Here is a 12,489-nt window from a genome sequence, read left to right as displayed (position 1 = left end):
TTGGCATTAGTTAAAGCACACCCTGCTTTTTTATCCAAATTTACGGCTGTAAATTTGAATCTTTCGATCAAAACAGCGCTCAAATATTATGTCGATTTAGAAGTGACATTTTTTTAATGGATTTAGATTAGTTTACTCCACTAATGGTGATAGATCCTGCAGAAAATCGACTGCAGAATGGTTTTTAAAGCATAAAAACTTTCCCTTTTAGATGGGAATTTTAGAATTTAAAGTAAAAAACATTTTTAAAAAAAATGAAAGCAGTCTTTTACTTATGCTGCTGACTGTAAACAAGTGTCTGACAAACACTGAGCCACGATCGGAGAGCCTCAGCGAGTGTTCTCTCGCATTCGTACGCGTCTCGCGCCAGTGAAAAGACCGCACGTGAGTTAACCCTTTCGGTTTGGTGGCCACAGAAACCGCACGTACTCAATGCTGAGAGCCGCGCTCTTGGTCGTGAGTCGTGATCGGATTGCGTCGTCGTCTCTCGCATCGGTTTGCTGAAAGAGCGGTTACGCTGGAGTGCGGCTAGAGCTCTACGCCAGTGGCTGCTGTACTAAAAACGCTGGATACTATACTAAAGACGCTGGAAGATCCATTTGAAAATTTAAAAAAAAATCCAAATCAACTTAAATCATTTCTCGTGACTCAGTAGCAGGCCGAGGAGCATGATCCGGTTTAAAAACATACGAAAGGGAAGGAAAAATCACAAACTCATGCTGCGTCTAATTAGATCAAAATACAATACGAAAACAATTTCCCTTTACCATCATCACGATGATCACCGATCAACGGCATCACCGGTTAATGTGAAACATTATTCTTGTTGTGATCTAGGCGGACTGCCCCGTGCATCAAGTACCGTACTCCTAGAAGTACTTCTCGTGCGGACATCCGTTTGGAATTAGCCCTTCCTGTCGAAGGCGGAAGAAAATCGTGGAAATGGATTCACTTCTTGCTAATATTTCTCATTTCCAGGTGACATTTTTTGTTTGTTTCCAGGTCTGCCATCATTTAATGCCACTTCATTTCACACTACGCTAGAAATTCGTTCATTTGATAGAAACTGGTGCCTAATGGAGTGCGTAGGCATCTTAAACACTGTCACCGACACCACCACAGGTCGTCAAACGTGGGCTATAACATGGCCTAGGACCATCTTGGTCTGACCTTCAACCAGCAACGATACTATCGCTAACATCGGCACTCCCCACTACGATCACAGACACAGTGTTCACCGAAGTTCCGGTATTCGCGGTGGCGTCGATCTCGAGCTGTGACCCTGACACACAGCGATCCCTGTTCCGTGATAAACGACGTGAGCAGATGCTCACTGTGCGACATGCGTAGGCAAAGTGGTTGACTAACAACACCGAACGGAAGCTCTCTGATCGCACGGATAGTCAACGAAAGAATCCCCTAGCACGATGTGTCACATTTGCATAGAATCCTATGACACTGTCCAACGATAAGGGAGTGGACGCTTTAAACTCAAGCCACACTCTTGTGAGTAACACATTTGCGGGGAATGAAATACTGATAGAAGTCTTCTGATAGAAGTAATCGCAGCAAAGAATTCTATTAAAAGAATTTTATTACGCTGCGCTATCAATTCTTGGAACTTCGTTAGAAGATTTCTGAAGTAAAATATGTTCGATAAATAAATGAAGTAGTTGCAACAATTACAAATCACCCTTTACGCGAATAAAAGTAAAAAAGAAACCTGCTTTTAGATCATTAATGAAGGAGCGCCCGTCTATCGAATTAATAAAGGAACTTTTCGTAATAAAAAGTATCTTATCAAATCCAACGACCAAAAACCGATCTTCCTAGCATTGGTGCTACTGAGCTTTCTATACACCGAGAACGTAGCCGAGCATGGAAACGCAGATTGGAATAACGACCTCGATCATCATCGCCCAAGATGCTGGCTGCTGCTGCTGCTGCTATGGGACACCTTTTTTTCGGGGATTTCTCGAGGTCGCCACCGCGCATTGTCACCTTCGTTCGCGCTTCACCAAGCCAACCAACCGGAGCCGTGCCGTGCTGTGCGTCGCGCGACACACATTCTTTTGCGTTTCTGCGATGGCGGCCGACCAACAGCATCAGCAGCACCGTGGTGCGACAGCTAGTGAGGGAGAAGGAATGGAAAGGGCGGGCAGTGAATTAAAATTCCAGAACAACTCCCAGCTTCCCTCCCGGCCCGGTCCGGTGTTCCCCCCGGTGTACAAACCGGCAATTCGTCCCGGCGATCGCCGTTCTCTTTTCCTCGCGTGCTCTCGCCCGCACACGCGATCGCGATCTGTTTTGTTTTGTTTCGCGCACTTCTCGCGTGGTTCATTGAGGTGGTTCATTCCGGAAGAGAGGGGTCCAAGGGGGCGGTGGGGCGGGAAACGGTGGAAAGAGTTAGGTTCACCTGCCGCGATCGCGATCACACCACTACACCAACGGCCGCGGTCCAGGTGCGATGCGTGGCACCACACCACAGCACGACGATGATGATGATGATGACGCACTCGTTGTCCGCTATTTACCTCCCTACCCCCCCCCCCCCCACCCCCCCCCTTCTCTCTTTGGCGGCGATGACCGCTCGCGCCACACATTCGTGACGTCACTGACCGGATTGGTGTTGGCTGCGCGCAAAACGCAACGCGGCGGCTTCGGCTCCACAAGCCAGGCAACCAAACCAAACCAAAACAGGCCTGCCGAAGGCCGGCCAAACACCGAACGAGAGACACACAGATCACGTGGCACGCGTGGAACCACGGAGAGGTGGGGGAATGGAATGGAAACGCGGAATACACTTTACACTGCGCCACTGCGGTCACCTGTAAGGTTCGGAGAGGCCCAGAAATAAGGCGAGTAAGAGCAAATGGCATTCTGCGCAATTATGTTGCGACGCACCTCACACCTGGCGTAACACACCAAAGATCGTGCCAGTAATAAGCCGATGATTTCAATCCAAATTTTCCAAGCCGAGCACTGTGTCATTGAGGGCAATATGGTATGGATTTGGATCCCGCCAAACTTACCACAACGTGCCGTGCCCTGGGCGCTCGCGATCGCGATTTGATGTATTAACGACAACAGCAAAAAAAGAAAAAGAGAAAACGCTCGAAATGCGCCAGCTGCTTCTGCTAATAGTAGAAACGACATTCGGAAACCGGAGAAAACGGTTTGGCCCAATAAAAAAACCGACCGACCGACGGCGACGTACCTGGAAAGAGAAAGCGGGGAGAAGGAGGAAAACGAAAAGAATTATTAACCATTGCCATTCAGTAGTATTTTGAGGATTATTGCTGGGCACAGAATCTTTGCACCATTTTTTTTTTGTGTCTGATCAATGAATTTCCAAGACAAACAAGAGAGAGAGAGAGAGAGAGAGAGTAATTAAAAGCAGCGTCAATCCGTCATTATGAGGCAACATAATTAAAGGCGGACACAGCGTATTCGGTGCACGAGAAACAAACAACATTTCGCATCATTATTCCGCCATTTTCTCGTGCACGTGATTTATAACTGCAATTATCCGACCTCGCCGCAGTGCACGCTCCAGCGAGAGAGGGAGAACGGGGGTGATGCTGCCAATTTGCATCCGTCTGTCACGAGGCCTCTTGTCCGCTGTGTGCGTTCGCTATCCAACGACAGCGACGCACCCTCTCTTTCGCGAGAAGACAACTCACTCAAACTGGAAAAGTGTCAAGGACACAGATGTGCGTTAACAGCGCACGCAGTGAGTGCAGGCGCATGTCAGCAATTTCATCGAAATGCGACGCAATTACTGATCACTGAGCTGCTGCTGTTGTTGTTTTGTATTATTGTGATCAATTCAAGTAATAGCGGGAACGTGGCAAACCGTTAAACAGGGGATTAGGTTATAGCATTTCAAGGGAATAGAATCGTTTCTCGATTCGCTAGAATGCTGAGTCAGCTGGTCAATGTACGGCCGTCGTCAAGAGCGTGAGGAGCGCGCAACACTCGAGAACCGCGATGAAAACCGATCCACACCTCCGGGATCCGGGAGAGTTCCAAGTGATTTTCAGCTGAAAAAACCGCAAGGGGTGGGTGTGGAGTCAGCACTTCCCCTAGCCATCTCTTCCCTCCTTTCTACGTTGCGTCGCGTCGCCTCGTGTAACGTGTACTTCCGGTGCTTTGTGCGGTGCGTTCCTTGAACAAACGCAAAACCGCGAAAGAACAAACCCCTTTTTTTCTACTACTGCTGAGCCCACTTGAGAGGAGCAACAAAAGAACAGTCAGGTCCTTCCCCGGGGGAGGAGGAGGAGACTGCAAACCCCACATTGATGGTCATGTGCATACCACACCGTACCAGTGCGTGCCGCCGTCTCCCCCGTCGTATGTGAGATTTATTTTTAAAACAAACTTACTGCAAAAAAAAACATAACGAAACCATTTCCATTTCCATGATTCACACTGGTTCCCGTAGACAGTTGGTTCTATGGGGGTGGGGGAGGCCTCACCCTCGTCATTCAAAATAAAGAATGCTCAACCGGCGGCAACCGGCACAAGACCGGCGATGAATCACGCACGTTCGCACGTTTGCTGAAGAGGCGCGCGCCCTGCTCTATTCAAAGAAAAAGGGTAATTTTCAATTCCAACCAGATCATCCGTGCTTTGTGGAGAGAACTGCACTTGGAGGGAAGAATGGAGGGCATGCTAAGAATGTATGGCGTCGTGAGTGCCTTTCTCTGGCAGAGACGAGATGGTTTATGGAGGCGCGGCCAAGCGAATGGCACAGAAATGGGAAGGGGATGGGGGTTTTTAATTGAAAACCCAAACCCCTCAACCCATCCATCAATTGGCCAATAAAGAGTGCTTCAAACTCACAATTGATTATCGATTGTAACTTCCACAAATGAAGGAGCGGACCAATGGATGATATGTTGGAGTCTCCAAGGCAAAGGAATTAACAAAGTAAATGCACCAGCTGTTCTCAACGTGAAATCCTCCTTATTTATGGCTTTTCTTAAACTTTAAATGTCGGACCTGTGACTTCGTTAAGTATTACTCATACTAAACTTCCCTCAAGCATCTATAAAAAAATCAAAAACATATTCTGATCCCTAAACTATGTGACGCGCCTGTGAGGCATTGCGTCATGCTTGCGAAATACTCCATAAATCGTCTACTTCTGGATAAATGTCCAACTGAGAACCTTTCATGAAATCTATTGCCTCTAAAAGTGATTCATTTCGTATTTTACGTGCCTTGTTTCTTCTCAAAAAGACCAGACTTTCTGTGCTACGATCCTTCTTAATCGCTGCAGTTTCCCTTGAAACGATTCGTTACTCATTGGATGACTTACTATTCGACTTCAAATACCAAGCTCTTCTATCAGTCGTCACAAGTCTTCCAATTCTTCCAATCCAACGACTGTGACAATCTACAGAACTTTTCTCGAGAACAAAACACAAACATTGACTTTGCTGGTTGAAAAGTAATAAGCAAAAACCGCTCCACTTGTTCAAATAGTGAGCATAGGATCGCATTTTGGCTCTTAAATTTATCACGACAATGACTCAACTTCAAACTGACACCACGAGAACGTAAGTCTATAGATCTTCTTTTACCAACGACAAATCATCGAAAACACATCAAAGCGAACGCTCCCGGTGACCTTGTTATCATCATTAATGGCTAATTGAAACCAAGGCTATCGCTTTGATCAGTCTCTATCAACACAATCATCCCCCCAGGGGCAGTGAACAGTTCACATAAGAAGGCACATAAAATGCCAAATCAATACCTAATTAATGCGACACGCATTCCGCGTTAGCCAGTTACGCCAGCCATCCAGATCCAGCACCGATGCGAACCAGTTGCTTCTAATACCGGTGGGGCCGATGATTTCATTAGCCTCCAGCAACGCCACCCATTTAATGGATAGTAATTACGAACGAACGGCTCCACCTGGTCACCAGAACGACATCGTTAGTTTTAATCTCGTTTTTTCCCAACCTTCCATTTCGCACGTCCATTTGCATGTTGCGCGGCCGAAAAGATAACCATTTCCGGTCGAAACAAACGTAACCAGCTGGGATCTGTAAGCTGGTTCTTCTCTGCTGCTAAAACCTGTCGCGGCGGATGGATGTTTCAGAACGGGCAGACGGACGGAGGAAACGAATGCATTCGCACCTTTCCCGGGGAATAGACAAGTTCCCCCATACTCTTTACTTATGCTACGTCGTATTTATGACAAAAAAAATTAAAATTAATTTCAAATAATTTCATTTCATTTCTCCATTTCCCATGCAATAGATTCATTCACGTGCATTATCGTGTAAGCAAATCTCGTCAGCATGACGCTGGCTGTACAACAAAACACAATATGCGCTGCCGCTGATGCCGGGTGCATCGTCGATGAAATACACTCATTACAGACGACACAATCATCAACCTCCCAAGGGAGGGTGTGGTGCATATTTTGCGAAACAAATTGCTAATGCACCCGATGCCACACGATGATCATCATCGATGATGGTAGTGCGATGATAATAGCACGACAATGGATGGATGGACGGCCGCGTTCATGGTTCGATGAGTCCCGGAAACGGTCATTGCAGGTTGCTGGTTCCTCCTGAACGTAGCAGCAGCTGCTCAGCTCTGCTCAGCTCCGGTCAGCTCCGGTACTGCATTTGCGCAATTGTCGCTGCTGCACCCGGGAGGACAACGGGCCTCTACGCGCCTCTGCTTCGGCTTCATTCTAGTTTCCAGCCAGAACCGGGAAATGGTGGCGAGGGCAATGACTACGCAGCAATTGCCGTGCGTCACACATCGTCATTGGTGTGTGTCGCGTGCGTACGCTATGCGAGTACGCCCGAAAAAAAAACCATCGTACGCACGCCAGCGCCAGCAGTAGCAGCATATGCGCCAAATTTATGCTGCATTCTGGTGTCCGGTGCACCGGTTGGGCCCCAGGCACCAGGACCCGTCTTTCTCTCTTTTCGTTTTCAGTCTCTGGCGTTCTCGTTCTCTCTCTCGCTCTCTCTCTCTCTGTTCATTCGAGAACGTTCCATTGATTCGCTTCGATGCACGGATGCACATGGTCCGGCATGCTGCGATGCATCCTTTCGCACAAGGTGGCGCGGTTCAATGACAGCGAGAGAGAGAGAGAGAACGATGAGAGAGTCAGCATACAGTGCAGCTGTCAATGGTACAGCCTTATCATATCATGCTGCACTTCGACGAAAGCATCTTGGGAATCGATCAAAGGCAAAATGGTGTCCTTTCGATGCTCATAAAATTTTCCCCAAATTTTCATTTTAATCACCTGCTCCCACTGATCACCTAGAGCTGACCATGGAGTAGCTACGGATGCGATGCTGGGACCTAGTAGTAGCATCGAAATCGCATGCTGCTGCTGCTGCTGCGTACGGGAGCGATAAAGTGCGCATGTGCCCCGGTCCGGGTCCTGCGAGAGGTAGTAGCCTCACTCGCCACTGTACTACTGTTACGTACGACCACCACTAGTACTACTACTACTACTACTACGACGAGGAAGGGCACCACGCACCACGAGACGAAGTAATCCGAAGCCCGAAGGCCAGAACGCTGCTCCGGGAGAATACTTCCCACAGACTCCACAGCGCAGAGACTACTAGACCGCCGCCATGTGTGCGTCTGTGTGTGCTGGTCTCCTGTTCACTGATAACGGTTGAATGGGAGGCAATGACTGCGCGTAGGTGGTGGGTGTTTGCAGCGCAGAATCTGGTTCCTGGCAGTAGCAGCAGCGACGACGACAACGACGACGATTCCACACCACAGGGAGTGGCACAAACTCGCGGCATTTACGTTATTAGCTACTAACCACCACCACGACATACGCATGCCAACGTGGGGCTTATGCGTAGCGGTAAATTGGCACGCCAATACGAGGGGCTGGAGTGCGAGTATCGAGCGGAGAGAGAGAGAGAGAGAGAGAGTGAGAGACAGAGAGAGGACTGTCTGGAAGGTTGACCTGAAATATATGCTGCAGGATTTTGTATGTGCGGCATATTTTTGGTGTTTTTAGTGCGGTCCTGTTTGGTGTGTGAGCAGCATTCGCGCTCTATTTATACACCGAGCACCACCGAGAGGAAGAGACGAGACTCGATCGATAATTGGAGTCAATATCATGCTGTGCGCCCCCACCTGCCTTATGTGTATGTGTCTCGATGAGTCGCAAATTACCTTCCACGACAAGCGACGACACCTTCCATTCATTGAAGCCACTATCCCTCCTTGGACATTTCATTAAAGGAGTCTATCTACCTTTTAGTGACGCAAATTTTGTTCTAAAAATACGAAAAATAAAATTCGCCGCGGGCGAATCAAGTACTTCACTAAGGATCTCTATAGAACAACAACGAATGGAGACGAAAACATATTTTTCTGTGCTCCCCAAGTTAGCCCCAAAACAAATAGAAAATAACGAGAAAAAAATATGCTCAAAAACAAGTCCATGGTCAACGGCCTTGTGTAAACGAACTGGAGAGACAGAGAGAGAAAGAGAGAGAGAGAGAGGAGAGTCTGCGCGCCTTCGTCACATCGCGTCCATCGCGTATCCTTTTTCTCCACCAGCACATAAGGCACAAGGAGTGACCCGAAAAGGCGGAAGGAACCGAGAACCGTTCTTGAAGCATCTAGAACGTGATCCCGTGTCGAGTGTGACGACTGCTCACGCGTGCCGTTGGCACCTCGCCACCGGGGCGATTCTACCTTCCTTCCAGGTTCTATGCCACCCTTCCGCCGGGACGGACATCTTTACGAGTGTGTGCTCTTTTTTTCGGCCTCCGTGCTGTGTTTACTAAGATAAGAAACGGGGGCTTTTGTGTCCCCGAAAGATTGGTAATTAATTGGCGACGGGCCTCTCGTAGAGGAGCTCTCAACGCCCCACCAAAAATTCGCCGCTGCAGTATTTTATCGATTTCAGCAAACGAGAGCTACGGGAGGCTACGAACGACATGTTTGCTCTGATAATATTAATTTGTGCGGAGCGCACATGGCCGCCTCGTCATGCCAGCCTTTTATGACGTAGGCGACAGCGACGCTGACGTAGGTTGGTGATACGATTGCTCAAGGATGCTTAAATAGATAACATATCGCGGCGTCAGCAGACGCGTGACCGAGCGCATATTTATGTTCAAAAACATGCGAATAACCCAAAAGAAAAAGTATGTGTCCTTTCTGGTTCGAGTTTTCTATCAGAATACACAGCACACCTTCCTCTCGTTTGGTGCCCTCGATGGGCACGATTGAGTTGATTAAAATCTATTTCGAATCCCAAACATCGCAACATGCCATGCCGTGCCATGCCGTGCGGTGGACCAATAATCGCCGTCACAAATAACAACTCCTCGGAAAGCGTTCGCCCCGGAATCCTCCATTCTTATCGAGCGGCCGCCACGATGGTGCCAAAGGGATATTAGCGGTAAAGGCAATCTGTCACGCAACAAGCGAACGTAGGCCGAGGGCCCAATCGTTTCGGTGTGTGTCATCGATAGCCCAGAACGCGATCGTATGCACCATATATTCCACGCTAGCGGGCTTCACTAACAATCCGGCCCGGCCACAAACATGTGGGTGTTTGGATCGGGTGCTCCGCGTGCCCGCTAGAAATAAATTGATCATCCAATTTCCCCGATACCTTCCCGATATGAGCATTAAAGCCCCCGCAGCCAGCCAGCCAGCCAGCCAGCCAGGCCAATGATGATCCACCAACCAAATACCGAACACACGACGTGTTCCGAGGAACCGTATCAATTTTATGCAAATTTCAATTCCTCTCTCGCTCCTCGCACTGCTCCACGATCACCACCTTCTTCTACTGGTCCAGATCTTGGGATTAGGCGTTTGGCTCAAATTCAAACTAGAGCAAACCCGGCCGACCATGGCCACGTTCGATGATTCCCGGGGCTGGTAGCGAGTTTGTTATGCTTGCTACGGCCTAACCGAACCGGATTGTCGTGAAGTTTGACCGTGGAACCGTCGATCTATCTTTCCCAGTGAAAAAAAAGGTGACTCCAGTAGGTGCTGCTGCTGGTGGAGCCGTGAGTGCAATTTATGGTCATATATGCTTTGGGGGACGACCACCAGATGATGTGCCCGGTACCCGGTCCGGTAATGATGATGATGACAGCGATGATAGGCGACTCCGACTTCGAGTCCACACCCAAGGTGTCTCTCTCACTCTCTTTCGGAGTGTCGCAAACCCCTCACCGAGGGCGTCCAGCAGGACGGTTTGCCCAAAAATAGCTGGCCATTATTACGATTTACCTTTCCCGGGGACCACCCCGTGTACTGCCGGGGACCGGGTGGGAAGCGATGGTTCCAACGAATGAAGATGGATTTATGCGCTGGAAGCAGCAGCAGCAGCATTTGAATGTTTGCTCCCTGGTTTCGCTGTTCGAACAGCGTGGCCAACTTGGATGGAAATTTGAATAATCTGTCGAGAGCAGCACCGTCTTCTTCTTCGTCTCCTGTTTGCGCTGAGGTTGTCATTGGACAGCCCCACTCATCTTCGGATGTAGCGGAATACCGTGAAGCCAGGAAGCAGTGTGCCATCGAAAATACAAAGAGATTGATGCTCTAGCATCGTAGCCGGAGGTTTAATAATCGAATTTAAATAAAGTATCGACCGACCGATCATTTCGCGGCTGAGATTTCGCCTCGTAAGCTTCCGTTTATGATCTTAATGAAGCCAAAATAGAATCAAATCCAATCACCACTGATGATGGCCGGGGAATGGATCCATCATCCTTTAAAACTTTTTCCCCTTTTTTTCGAGCTCGTCAAAGCAACGGGAGGACGCTCCGCTAAAAATAGTTTTATTTTCATTTTCAAGACATTTCCCTGACGCCTGCTTTGAGGTGCAAAGGTTCTGCTTGGGTTGAGGTTGCTTTGCATTTCGTACACCGAGAGCCGCGGACCCTCCTAGTGTCATATTGCAATTCGGTGCATTGTGCAATCGCAAACTGCATGGTGAGCCCCTTTTGCACCTTACCGAGTTGGAGGTGTTTTGTTCTTCGCGGTGGCACATTGCGTTCTGAGAACTCGTCAACAACGAAACCCCTTCATGCTACCCCCACACCCAGTCATTCACCCCGTTCTAGCATCGTGCACAGTCCGGTTGACCAAAAACATTTGCTGCCCCCCCTGTGCTCGAGTAATTCTGACGGACTGGTTCGCCGGACGGGTCTGAGCGTGTAATTGGAGGCGCATGAGGGGAGGAGCGTGTACGGAAATGGCAGATCGATTTCCGGTAATTGTGTTGTTGCTGCTGTTGCTTCTAGTCCGAAAATGTGCGACAACAAAGCCTCGTTAATTGCGAGGCGCAGCGACAGTGAGTGACAGTAAGATATTCCTACAAGACAGACACAAGACATCCCCGCCAAGAAGCAGTTCCGAGCAGCAAGTGTCCGCCAACCCCCCGAGGGCATGCTACGATTAGCAACAAACACAGCAGAACGTTCGTCGAATAATTGTAAATCCAAGTAACCATCCCCCTCAAGAAGACGACATCGAAGACGATGCTGTTTGAGTGTTTTTGGCAAAAGTGGCCGACGACAGACGTGCTCATGTTCGCTACAATTTCTCGCGGAACTAATAATAGAATTCAGCCACAGGAATAACGCAAAAGAGACGATGACCGGGACCACTTACCTTTTTGGGGGAGGGTGTTGCGTTGAATTCTGTCGCTCGATGACTCAATAGAAGACGCTGGATCGAAACAGCTCTCCGAACCGAGGTTCACGATGCACTTTGAACACTTTTTTTTTCGCTTTTTACACACCTGGCGCTAGGATGGAAATGCACCCACCTGCCCCCGCTCACACTCTCTTTCTTCAATACCCCTTGGCTACCCACACAAACACTGGATTCCCCCCTTTTTCCCTTGCACTTTAATTCACTTTTCGTTTCGTCGATTTCGCCGGCAAACGCCACGAGAAGAGGAACCGAGCCACAAGAGCAACAATTTTCCCAGCGCCTACTGCTGCTGCTCTATTTTCGAATTGAAGCGCACTGGTCGCGATCGCAGGGGGCTCTTTTGGCTTTTCACTCACTCCACTCTGGGCTGGGCTGTGCTGTGCTGTTGCGCGCCCTATTTTTGCACAATTCACGCGCGCGCGGCCTTCTCTTCGCCTTCCTCCAAAACGGTAGACTACACTCCACTCGCGAAACCCACCCCACTCGCTCTAATTGCTCATTCAATACTGCAATCAAAAAAGGGAATAAAATTAAATTTGTTATCCATACTTTTCATTAAACAAATTACAGGCCCCCAGCGAACCTACAACAACAAATAGTGCGATAAAAAAATACGCGTTAATTCCGTTCCGTTGTGATTTCGCACTTATTATCGAATGACCGTTTGTTTACTTTCGTTATCAGGAGAATAGGCGTTACACTCTGCTGTTCACGGCACATACCCCTCACCGTCTTCTTCTTCTTCTTCTTTGAATGACCATTGATTAGAGTAATAATAACAATAAC

At 48.6% G+C, this 12,489-nt stretch overlaps 1 protein-coding gene across 1 annotated transcript in view; it reads left to right on the top strand.

The window, feature by feature from the left end:
- Nucleotides 1-12,489, top strand: part of LOC126571248 (mucin-5AC) — a 286,563-nt gene that overhangs the window by 208,892 nt on the left and 65,182 nt on the right. The window lies entirely within an intron of this gene.

This window comes from Anopheles aquasalis, chromosome 2, assembly GCF_943734665.1.
Source record: "Anopheles aquasalis chromosome 2, idAnoAquaMG_Q_19, whole genome shotgun sequence".
NCBI classification, from domain to species: domain Eukaryota; kingdom Metazoa; phylum Arthropoda; class Insecta; order Diptera; family Culicidae; genus Anopheles; species Anopheles aquasalis.
Note: the sequence above shows the minus strand (reverse complement) of the source record. Positions and strands in the feature narration are given on the sequence as shown.